The sequence below is a fragment of the Mus musculus genome, chromosome 12, assembly GCF_000001635.26.
Source record: "Mus musculus strain C57BL/6J chromosome 12, GRCm38.p6 C57BL/6J".
Lineage (NCBI taxonomy): Eukaryota > Metazoa > Chordata > Mammalia > Rodentia > Muridae > Mus > Mus musculus.
In genome coordinates, this window is record NC_000078.6 from 58,921,277 (window position 1) to 58,933,387 (window position 12,111).

General features: G+C 43.5%; 1 pseudogene; it reads right to left on the reverse strand.

The window, feature by feature from the left end:
* Gm47647 lies at window positions 2,348–4,460 on the reverse strand (annotated as a pseudogene).
* Between the last annotated feature and the right edge of the window lie 7,651 nt (window positions 4,461–12,111).

Sequence of the window (12,111 nt, forward strand, 5' to 3'; positions counted from 1 at the left end):
TAACAGTTTGGCAGAGCCCACCAGCCAGGATAAATCAGTGCACTCTCCCCTCTCCTCCCCTCTCCCCTCTCCCCTCTCCCCTCTCCCCTCTCCCCTCTCCCCTCTCCCCTCTCCCCTCTCCCCCCCCTCCCCTCTCCCCTCTCCTCCCCTCTCCCCTCTCCCCTCTCCTCCCCTCTCCCCTCTCCCCTCTCCCCCCCCTCCCCTCTCCCCTCTCCCCCCCTCTCCTCCCCTCTCCCCTCTCCTCCCCTCTCCCCTCTCCCCCCCTCCCCTCTCCCCTCTCCTCCCCTCTCCCCTCTCCCCTCTTCCCCTCCCCTCTCCCTTCTCCCCTCTCCCCTCTCCACTCTCCCCTCTCCCCTCTCCCCCCTCCCCTCTCCCCCCTCCCCCCTCCCCCCTCCCCTCTCCCCTCTCCCCTCTCCCCATTACACTTTATTACTGAAAGTCCACTACCAGCCCTTCCTGCTGCCTGGATGGTGGGTTGCAGCAGGAGTCTTGTACGGCATCTGGAGTGTACCAGGCTCAGTGTCCACTGTTCCTAATCTCACCCATTGGGCAGCTGGTGACTGGTGCAGAGGGCTGTAGTGACATTCCCAAGGTCACGAGCAGTACGCGGAGCTCCTTGTTTTAATCTCTGATCTGTCCCAAGTACATGGAACAATATTTAGCTCATTACATGTTCTCCATCAGCAAATGATTTGATTGGTCCCAGGAAAAAGCAAATTTAGAAAACGATTTAGATTAACCCCACTAGGTGGTGAGATGCCACCCAAGCACTGCCATGGAGGGCCTGTGCACTGACGGGGCAGAGAGGTCTGTTGACATGTTCCCAGCATCTTCCTGACTCTACTAGATTGTTTTCCTGCCATATCTCTGAATTTTACTGGACACCATTGCCCTTACCCTCAACAAAACAAGTAGGCAATGCCAGTTTCCGGATAAACACATCCTATGTGGACATCATTGGTGTAGATATTAATGAGACACAGGCCAACATTTGTTTTGTTCTGAGTGTCCTGGGGCTAATGTGGAAACTTTCTCTCTATTTACTATGCTCAGTGGACAGATATCTGAGTCCTGTACGATGTCAGACAATGCAGAACAGCAAGGAGGAGCTGAGTAAAGAGGGGATGAGTGTTCCTGGCAGAAGGCACCTATCCCCATGTCAATCAGGAGACCCTTGGCCTCCACCCTCCCAGCCGTGTACCGCCAACTGAGTCTTACCTCTCTTAACCCTAATCCATCCCATCACGTAAGCACTCATAATTTTAATGACCATTTATGATTCAGCCCAAATGACTAAGCCTTAAAAATCAGTCCCTTAATTTTTCAAGAAAAAATATGACAACTTTTTATTATGTGGTGGCTAGATAAGTGACTGCCAGTGTAGCAATACCAGATTTCCTCATGAAAAATAAATTTTACATACAATTGTTAGTGGAGTCGGTAGTATAAATGTCAGATAAATACAGTGTAAATGGCGGTTAAGAACCGTCCTATTGGGCTAGACCAAGGGCTTCATGGTTAAGAGCAGTTGATGCTCTTGCAGAAGACCTGGGTTTGGTTCCCAGCACCCACATGGTAGCTCATAACTGTCTGTAACTATAGTTCCAGAAGATCTTAATGTCCACTTCTGACCTCTGTAGATACAAGGCACTCAGTACACAGGCAAAACACACACACACACACACACACACACACACACACACACACATAAATCTACAAGCTTTTAAAAAGAACAGTGGTATTGCTATGACCTTTAAAATAAATTAGACTTATTTTCACTTCAAAATTTCTCTTTAAAGTCTCTAGACCTTCTGACTAAAATGCCCAAGCTGATACATTTTCTTCACTAAGATGTATGTTCTGCCCTTTTGATGCTTTTGCAACCAAACAAAACTATGTCTATTGTATATTTTAATTCTTTGGAGTGTTTATTGAACTAATACATCTTGAGATAAAATGAAAACATAGCTAAGCACTAGATTTCATTGCCTAGAGCAATTATATTTACAGTAATCATGATATAGGATTATTGAAATTACATATTGAAGGAGGCAACCATTTATTTACAAACATGGTAAGCAAAATACTTTGGAGGTTTAAACAGTTAACACAAGAAAAATACTGGCAGTGTGTAACACTAAAATGGACTGTTTCTGATACAAGATTTCTTAAATAGCAAAGTAGGATGAATTCCCTTATAGCTTTTGGCATCTATGTCAGTCTTTTTCCTCTTTGTGTTAGTTCTAATTTATTCTTTGCATATACCTGTCTGGGCCAGAGAAGTGACTTTAGAAACGCTATGACAATCTGCAGTTTTTGAGATGAAGTTGATGTCTGTGAAACCCGGTTATATCTTACAAGAGACTAGCTCCTGCGGCTTCCCTCTCTCCTTAAGGTAGGCGAATAGGTGCCTTCTCCATCTCCACGTAACCTTCACCCGATTCTTCTCCTCAGAGGTGTCCTAAAACACAATAGGCCCCAGCTCTGGACTGTTGGGAGGTCTAGGGCCAAAGATGCAGCCACGGGGACTGCATTCCCTCTGGTCCGGGGAAATGAGATCTTCTCTTGATGACGCCGGAAGTCTGAATATCAGAGGAGGTGAACATAAGGTGAGCTCTGAAGCACATGTCGTGACAGTTCTCCACAACTCTTGGACTGACCAGCAACTACAGGCCTTCTGGAAGTGTCCTTTCCTGCCGGGACTCCTCTCTGTTTAAGGATATCACCAGTGTCTCTAACCCAAAAGACTTTCAAAGGTTAGCCATTGAAACTTGCCAGGAGATTTTCTAGTTAAGGGTCTTGCGTGGTCTCAGTGATGATGTTTCTGGTGTGCTGGAAGCCGGCTTTGTGCTGCTGTGTCAGACTGGGGTGATCACCAGGCAGTGACTTTACCCCATCAATGGGCTTGTGGAACATTTCTAGAGTGTAGGTCATGGGCTGCCATAAAGATTCAGAATGGTGTCTGGGGCCCTCCAGTGGCTATTGGTGAAATAGCAGTGAGGCTTTCTAGGTCTGTTTGCAGTCTCTTTGGAAGCATCTATAGGTAATAAACATGGTGCAAGTTGTCTTCCTGGTCTGGGTCAGGCTCCAGTTGCAAACCATACCTGGAGAAGAGTTCCAGAATACAGTCCTTTGTGTTGGCGAAGTCAGAGCGGCAGGAGCTTGAACGTAGCCAGTCCATTACATCATCGGTCAAGAAGCAGAAAAAGGCTGAAATTAAAGTTCTTAAAATGTGCTATGTTCCTGAGTATTTTACTTCAGAAATAATGTGAACCTACCTCCTGACACTAATACACATAAGTATGCTTGTTTTCAATTAATACATCATCATCATCATCATTATTATTATTATTATTATTTCTTAGCTTATTTCATCACCAACACCCCCCCCCATTTTAAATGGCTGTTGTATTTGCTCACAAAATGGCATAACTACAATATCTAGTATTAAAGCTGAAAACAGAAACTAAATACCAAAGTACCTCAAAAGCATTCCCTTAAAGTAAAATTAAACGGCAAATGGAGAGCCAGGCAGTGGTGGCACACGACTTTAATCCCAGCACTCAGAAGGCAGAGGCAGGTGGGATCTCAGTGCATTCGAAGTCAGCCTGGACTACAGAAGTCCAGGACAGCCAGGGCTACACAGAGAACCCGTTTCGAAATAACAACACAAACAAACCAAAAAAAAAAAAAAAAATGTCAAGGGGTGGTGATGTAGATCAGTGGAAGAGTTTACTAACATGTTCAGTGCCCTCAGTCTCGGTCCAGTTCTCAGCACCAGAAAGGGGGGAGGGCACTCCACGAGTGACGCATGCGCATATCCCCAAGAACTAACTTGTCCAATGCCCTCAGTCTCGGTCCAGTTCTCAGCGCCAGAAAGGGGGGAGGGCACTCCACGAGTGACGCATGCGCATATCCCCAAGAACTAACATGTCCAATGCCCTCAGTCTCGGTCCAGTTCTCAGCGCCAGAAAGGGGGGAGGGCATTCCACGAGTGACGCATGCGCATATCCCCAAGACTTTGGCAGGAAGACCAGAAGTTAAAAGTCATCCTCCCTATATTGAAAGAACACAGCCAACTTGAGTGACGTGTTTCAAGGAGGAGAGAAGTCAGTTAAGGAGATAATAAGTAAGACTGAGATTATTGTGTACAAAACAGGAAATTCTACCTTATTCCCAGTGAGGGAAACGTATATAGGGGCTGAGGTTAGCCGTTCTCACCCTGTTTTTAGAAATAAAAACTTGAATGAGAAAGAAAGTAAGGGCATGCTCCTGGGACATACACAAGCTGTGCACTGGGCTTGGGATCCGCAAACAATAGAACACATATGCTGCCTTCTCTTCTAGAAGTTACCTGTGAGGGAAGGACCGGCTGAGGAAACCCCACATCACAAGCAACAACGAAGCGCTGCCCACGTACTGAGAGCTCCGCTTCTGTTAGGACGTACACTGGTCCCCATAGCTCGCAGGCAGAGAGAGGCTAGTTCTAAGGTTTTTATTGTCAATTACTATAGAGTGTGACAAAAGTAATGACGCTACCAACGTTTAAGAAACCTACAAAAGTCAGGACTGTAGTTCCGGATTTTTCTCTCTACCACCACCACCCACCCACCCCCGCAAGCCATAATGATATCACAGTGTTTACTTCAAATGGAAATGTGTGTGTGTGTGTGTGTGTGTGTGTGTGTAATCCATAATCCATTTCAAGGGTGTCTTCAGTGTGATGGGATCACACACAAGCACACAGAGAGAGATGCAGAGACAGAGACACAGATGCAGAGACAGAGAGATTCCCTGTTCAACCAGCATGGAAAATGAAGGGGCAGCAGCAGCGTGCTCACAGGACTCAATCTGGTCTTTAATCACCCGTTTCAGCTCCGTGAAGCCCACTCAGTGAGGACAGCTATTGGTCATAAAGATAGCTGAAGCAAAGGGCAGACTATGACCACTTCTCACTCTCCCAGCTGGTCCTCAAGGTCAGCTTTGTTCTGTAAATCTCCATTAGGCAACAGAGTTCCGCTTCAGAGGAAACCTTCCTAGGTGACCTTGAGGGAAGAGAGGGTGTTAAGGGATGCGGTGAGTTATTTTTCACAAAGTAAATACATCATCCTGAAACAATGATGATCTGAGGGAAAGGCCCACGCAAGATGAGTGTGAAATTATGGATTGGGACTAATTTGATAAGGTGCTGAAAAGCCAAGTGTGGGCACATGAGACATATAAAATGAAGTCCTTGCAAGGATTGCTGCATAAACTTCTCTCTTGGGTCAAAAGGAAGCTATTGGGGGCTGTGAGGAACTATTGGAAAGCGACTAGGAAGAGTGGCAGGAGATGCAAGGATAACACAGCCATAATCGATGGGAAAAAGCAGTATGGGAAGGAGAGGGAGATGAGGTCACTCCTAAGTGTCTGCTCGTGGCACTAAAAGAATTCCGTGAGAATCCGCAACAAGAATATCCAGTTCAGAACAAGCAAAGAAAGCAGGGCATAAAATTAGGTCGAAGTGTTAGGCATCTTCCAAATGAGGAGCCTGACCGAAGTGCAGAGAGGTTACGAAAGATGCCCGTAGGAATAGCTCAGTGGTACAGTGCCTGTATCCATGAGACCAGGTTCTTCTCTAGCGCTATGTTCCATGGAGTGAAAGGGAGAGAGAAAGAAGAAAGAAAGGATGGAGGGAGGGAGGGAGGGAGGGAGAGAGGAAGGAGGGAGGAAAGGAGGGAGGGGGAAAGGGACATACCCAAGCTCGACGAGCTCGAAACTCCAAAGTATTCCCTACATTCAGATCAGTTTGACTCAAGTCTATACCCCTAGCCTGTCCCTCTGTCACAGCACCTCCTCTTAAATCCTTTGGTGTTAGTCCCTGGGGTACTCGGTAGCACACAGTTCACTGCCCGCCTTACTCCAAAACTTCAGAATCAGTCTCTTACAAAGGCAAACCAAGCCTCACAAGGGACAGCACATGACCTTAATGAACAGGCTGGGTTAGTCCTTCATTGTGGGAGGGCCCTATCTCTAAAATATTGTGTCTACCTTGCAAAAGAACGCGCAAAACTTGGCAGGAACTGAAGCAGAGACAGTGTCTGTGGGTTTAGGGCCATCATCCTGTGAATTTTATTTGACTGCCACATATGGGTATTCTCATGAAATATGTGATTATCACATTATGAAACTCTGATTGTTTTTTTCCTATCCTGTATGAACTGCCTGGAAGATGAGCTGCAAATTAACACATAATATAATTATAGCTGCTCTCACCCTACTCAGAAGTATTCTTCTTTTCCATCAGACTCGGGTAAGTGACCCTCATTTTGTTTAATTTATAACATCCTTTTCTAGTCCTGGAACCAAGAAAGATCACAAATGAGCAAAGCAATCCTAGAGAGTAATAACGTTAACTTGAGGGAACACAATTCCTGAGTGCAAGTTAAATTATGGGGACATGAGGGAAAAAATAAAAATTAAAAAACAGCCTGGTACTGGCATAAAACAGGCAACTAGACAGACAGAGCACAAGACAAGACTCAGAAATAAACCAATAGAGCTATGGCCATTGTGCTGGCTCGTTTTATGTCGGTTTGACTTCAATTGGGAAAACATCCACACCAGACTAGCCTCTGAGCAAGCCTCTGACATTTTGTTTGTTTGTTTATTTCTGTGTTTTGTTTTGTTTTGATTGACTGATGGTTGATGTGGTAGGGCCAGCTCACCATGAACAGTACCACCCCTGGGCCGATGATTCTATAAGAAAGCAGGCTGAGTAAGTCATGAGGAGCAAGCCTGTAAGCACCATCCTCCATAGCTTCTGCATCAGCTCCTGCCTCCAAGTTCCTGCCCCTTATGAGTTCTTACCCAGTATGAGTTCCTGCCCTGTGTGAGTTCCTACCCCATACCAGTCCCTACCCTGACTTCCTGCCGTGATGGACTTGGTGGGAAGCTATGAGATGAAATGAACACTTTCCTACCTAAGTATATGGTATTTTGTCACAATGGAAACCTAACTAAGGCACCCATCTAATTTTTGACAAAAGTGCAGGGGGATCAGATAGTCTATTCAACAAATGGTGCCGGTAAAAACTGGCCAGCCACCGACATCCACCTGCAGAATAAAATTAGATTCTTATCTTTCCCTTTGTGCAAAAAAAAAAAAAAAATGAATTCAGAAATACATCAAAGCCCTTAATTTAAAACATGAAATGCTGAAGCTCCTAGACAAAAGCATATGAAATAGACTTCGAGACATCGGGGTCAGCAAAAGCCTTCTGAATAGAAAGAATTTCAATAGCACAGGAACCAACCCTAAGGATCAACAGATGGGACAACATGAAATTAAAGTTTCTGCACAGCAAAGAGAAATATCAGGAGAGCACACAGACGGCCCACAGAGTGGGAGAATAGCTTGGCCAACTACATTTCAGACAATTCGGAATTTATAAATTAAAAAAAAATCAGATATTCAGTGCCAAGGAAATAAAACTGTCAATCAACAAATTCGGTAATTAGTTGAGCAGATACCTTTCAAAAGAAGAAGCACAAATGGCCAACAACTATTTTTTAAATGTGCTCAACGTCCCTAATCCTCAGGTAATCACAAATTAAAACTACTTTGGGACACAGCTTTGCTCCATCAGAATGACGATCATAAAGAAACCTGACAACAAGCGTTAGGAAGGACGTGGAGAAAGCAGCTGAGTCACTGCACACTCGGTGCAAAAGAATCAGCACAGCCATTATGGAAATCACCTTAGTGGTTCGCCAAAAACTTAAATTTCAAATGACCCAGCAAATTTTCCTCCTGAGCACAGACCCACCGCAGAGACGCTCGCACACGCGGGCTGATTGCTGCTCTATTTGCTAGAGCAAGGAAATGGAGTCAACAAGATGGCGGTCGGAAGGTGAATGAGTAATGGGAATTTGGCCCGCGTGTGAAAGGGAATATATTAAGCTGTAAGGAAAACTGAGATCATAACATTTGCAGGAGAATTGATGGACTTAGAATACATATTGAGGGAGTTCACCCAAACTCAGAAAGAAGATTGTAACCTATCATATAAACGTGTATGTGTAAATAGCTCTGAGTGTGGTGTAGAATAACACTTAGACAGGAGACCCAGATGGCCAATGAGGGCACATGGATGATGATACGAAGCTAATTGCTTTTCTGCTTTCAACTCTGTCGTGGTTTTCTTTTTCTGTAGTAGATAGCGCATAAAAATGCAATCATAGTAAGGATAGAAACCTAATCAGAGTTCCACAGCTTCAGGTGTGCGGAGGCCATGCCATCCCCAAAGGAGACTCCCAGCTCTGCTCCCTGTCCTCCGACTCTCATGCTCTTTCTGTGTCTGAGCTTTGGGGTGGGAGGGGGAGATAGCACAGATGTCCCAAGGAAGGCTGAGCACTGGCAGTCATACTCAGGTTTGCCCACTTGCGATTCTCTGCTCCAACCACTGCCCCCGCTACTAAAAGAAGCTTCCTATGAAGGCTGAAAGCAGCCTTAACATATAGGTATGAAAATAAACATGGGTTAAGAGCACTGAATGCTCTTCCAGAGGTCCTGAGTTCAAATCCCAGCAACCACATGGTAGCCACAACCATCTCTAATGGCATCCAATCCCCTCTTCTGGTATGTCTGACGGCTACAGTGTACTCATATACATAAAATAAATAAATCTTTTTTTAAAAAAAAGGAAGAAGAAAATAAATATTTAGAACGCAGTTTGCCATGTCCACGTCACAAAACAACAGTAGTAGGTTTTCCCATAGAATCTATGACATCCCCTGTCATGGACTTTTGACCAAGCTGACAGTACCAGGCAGGCATGAATCAGAAAGTTGTTGGTTATCCCCATGAGAGTAGTCCTGACACTATTGTGTCAGTGAACACAAGTTAATTAGCAGGCCGTTATCATAATGTGCAAAGTCCAGCCCTGGGTAAGAGCACTGATGGCTTTTCTCTAAGACTCGTCATTCTAAATAATCACCTTATAGTCAGGCTTGATGGCACAGTCCTCTAATCCCAGCTACTCAGGAGGCTGAGGCAAGTTCAAGAACTTCCTAGGCTACAGAATGAGTTCTAGCCAGCCTTGGTAACTGAATGAGACCTTGTCTCAAAACATATATATATAAATTAATATATATATTAATTAAAAGGGCTGTGGTAAAACTCAGTGGTAGTGTGCTTACCTAGTAAGACATGAGACTCTGAGGGGAAAAAAAAAAAAACCTCTTAAGAAGCCAAAGGCTTAATCTATGACTGCATTCTTCTACCAGTGAATTTTCAAAGTGCTATAAGAAGTCAAATCCTTCTTTAAAATGAATCATCATGGAAGAATGGCATACATCCATCAGATTGAGGTATGTGTAAAACCAGGGCTTCACTCTGCCCTTGTAATCTCTCAGAGGGTACAAACGGCTTGCAGTCTTTGTTCCCTTTTACTGACATTGTAAGCCTTCCTTGCATCTGGCTCACTCCCATCATCCACTCTCTCCTGAGGGGGGGGAAAAAAAAGGAGGGTGGTTGAGATTAGGACAGCAGTGAAAGAATAAAGACAGAAAGGAGGGAAGGAGAGAGAAGGGGGGAGAAGGGAGGAAGGAGGGAGGGAGGGAGGAGGGATGGAGAAGGGATGGAGGGAGGGAGAAGGGATGGAGGAAGGAGGAGGGAGGGAGAGAGGATGGAGGGAGGAGGGATGGAAAAGAGAGAAGGGAAGAGGAGGGAGGGAAGGAGGAGGCATTTATGGTATAGACCTATAATTATTGATATGAAAACTTGTTAACTAAGAAAAGCAAGATTCAGAACTATAAGTATAGTGTTATCTCATTTTTAAACCATATGCACGGTAGGTGCAGAAATGTGTGTATTATGTACAGACAAAGACAGAAAGCAACCAAGAAGCAGAGACATGAGAGGAAAAATAGTCAGCATTAAACATCAGAGCTGAGGATTTTTGCGAGCTAAAAAATTATGGCTCCATTTCCTTGTTTGCATTTAATATATTCTAATTTCTCCTACAAGGGATACAACTTTACTAGTGCAAAGGGTTTTCTAAAAAGGTGGTCAGAAGAAAACTGAACAGCTGTGGCTAAAGTTGGTTACAGGTAATTGCTCAGCATTTTCTGTGTTCTTTTAGCAATGGGCAATATTATGCCACAGATCCTGGGATGAAGATAATTCAAAAGTCTCTGGACTCCACATTTAGAGCTCTGGAAATCGTTAGACTCAGGCTTGGGGGTGTGGTAGTCACTGAGTAAGAGCACCTGTTGTGCAAGCGTGAAGGTCTGAGTTCAAATCCTCTGGAACACACATGGAAGTCCACAAGTGCTTGTAATCCCAGAGTTGTGGAGCCAAAGACAGCAGGATCATTCGTTGCAGCTCACTGGCTGTCAGCCTGGCTCCAGGTTCAGTGAAGGTCCCTGTCTCAAGGGCGAAAGGTGGAGTTTGATAGAACAGGACTCCTGATGTCCTTTTCTGCCCCACCCCCCGTGTGCATGCATAGGTGTGTATATCTGCACACCTGTACTCATACAGCACTCACATATATATACACAATACATGTATTGTGTGTGTGTATATAAATATATATGTGTGTGTGTATATAAATGTATATATGTATTATATATTATGCATAATATATAATTCATATATATGTATTATTGTGTATTATATGATACATATATACACAATAATAATAATGGGTTAACAAAGCAACAGACCTTGTATTTCTAACACATACTTTTAACTGGGCAGAAACATGAAAATACATAGAGTATAAAACCATTCTGCACCCCCTTATCTTCTTCTACATCTTTAACAACACCCTTCTGATTCCATGTTTTTATATTGTTTTAGATTCATTTTACTTGTATGAATGTTTTGCCTGCATGTATGTAGGTGCACCACACGCATAACTGGTGCTGGAGGTCAGAAGATGGCATCTGATCCCCTGGAACTGGAGTTCATGTGGTTGTAGGTGCCATGTAGGGGGCTGGGAACTGAACCTGAGTCATCTCCAAGAGCAACAAGTGTTCTTAACCCCTGAGCCGTCTTTCCTCTCACATCTTTTTTTAAATCTAGATTCTGCATATGAAGAAAGCATGAGATGTCTTTCTGGATCTGGCTTGTCTTTCTTATCATGATGATCTCCAGCTCCACCTACTTTCCAGCAAATAACATAATTCTGTTCTTTACTGCTGAATAAAACTCTAGTGTGTATGCACATTTTCTTTATCCACCCGTCTGGTGACAGACATGAAAGGCCACTCCGTGACGGGCTGCTGTGGTAGTGTTTCAGTTGACATGGGTATATGGCTGCCTCTGCAGCGTGCTTCATAAGATTCCTTCAGGAAAATGCTCAGAATTGGTAAGGCTCGGTCACACAGTAGGTCTATATTTCATTTAAGAAAACTCCATTCTGATTTCCATGTGTGTTTTCCAGCTCACAGTTCCACCCACAGTGTAAAGGGACTTCTTTTTCCAGCATCCTTGACAACATTCACTGGTTTTTTGTTTTCTTGATGACAGCCATTCTAACCAAAGTGTAATGTAATCTCAAAGTTATTTTGACTGGCTAAGGATATTGAGGGATTTTTCTTTTTCATTTATTTTAGAGACATTTGAAAAGTTCAATTGTCCATTTATTAAATGGATTATTTGCTCTTTTAGCATTTGATTTTTCAGTTCTTTATATATGTGGCTATTGATCCCATGTCTGACCAGAATATTTGCCCATTCTGTAGACTGTCTCTTCAGATTGGCAATTTTTTCTTCAACTGTATGAAAGCTTTAGCTATGATCTAATTCCACTTGTCAGTCCTAAATCAGAAAAGCAAATTCATAACAGCCTCAAAAATACCTTTGTAATAAACTTCCTTATATTTTTGATAATCGAAATTTGTAAATATATTTCATAACCTAAAACAAAATTTTTAATTAGCCTTTTGTGCTTACTTCTCACTAATATATTTTCCCCCAAATTCCCTGTACTTATTATTAATTGTGATTAATTCTTTGATTTTTGTCTTGATTTTTATTGGTGATATTTAAATGTCTAAACGCACATTTTTATGTAACTTTTCTACTTGGGATTCCTGAAAATGCTAAAGATAACATAGCTCAGA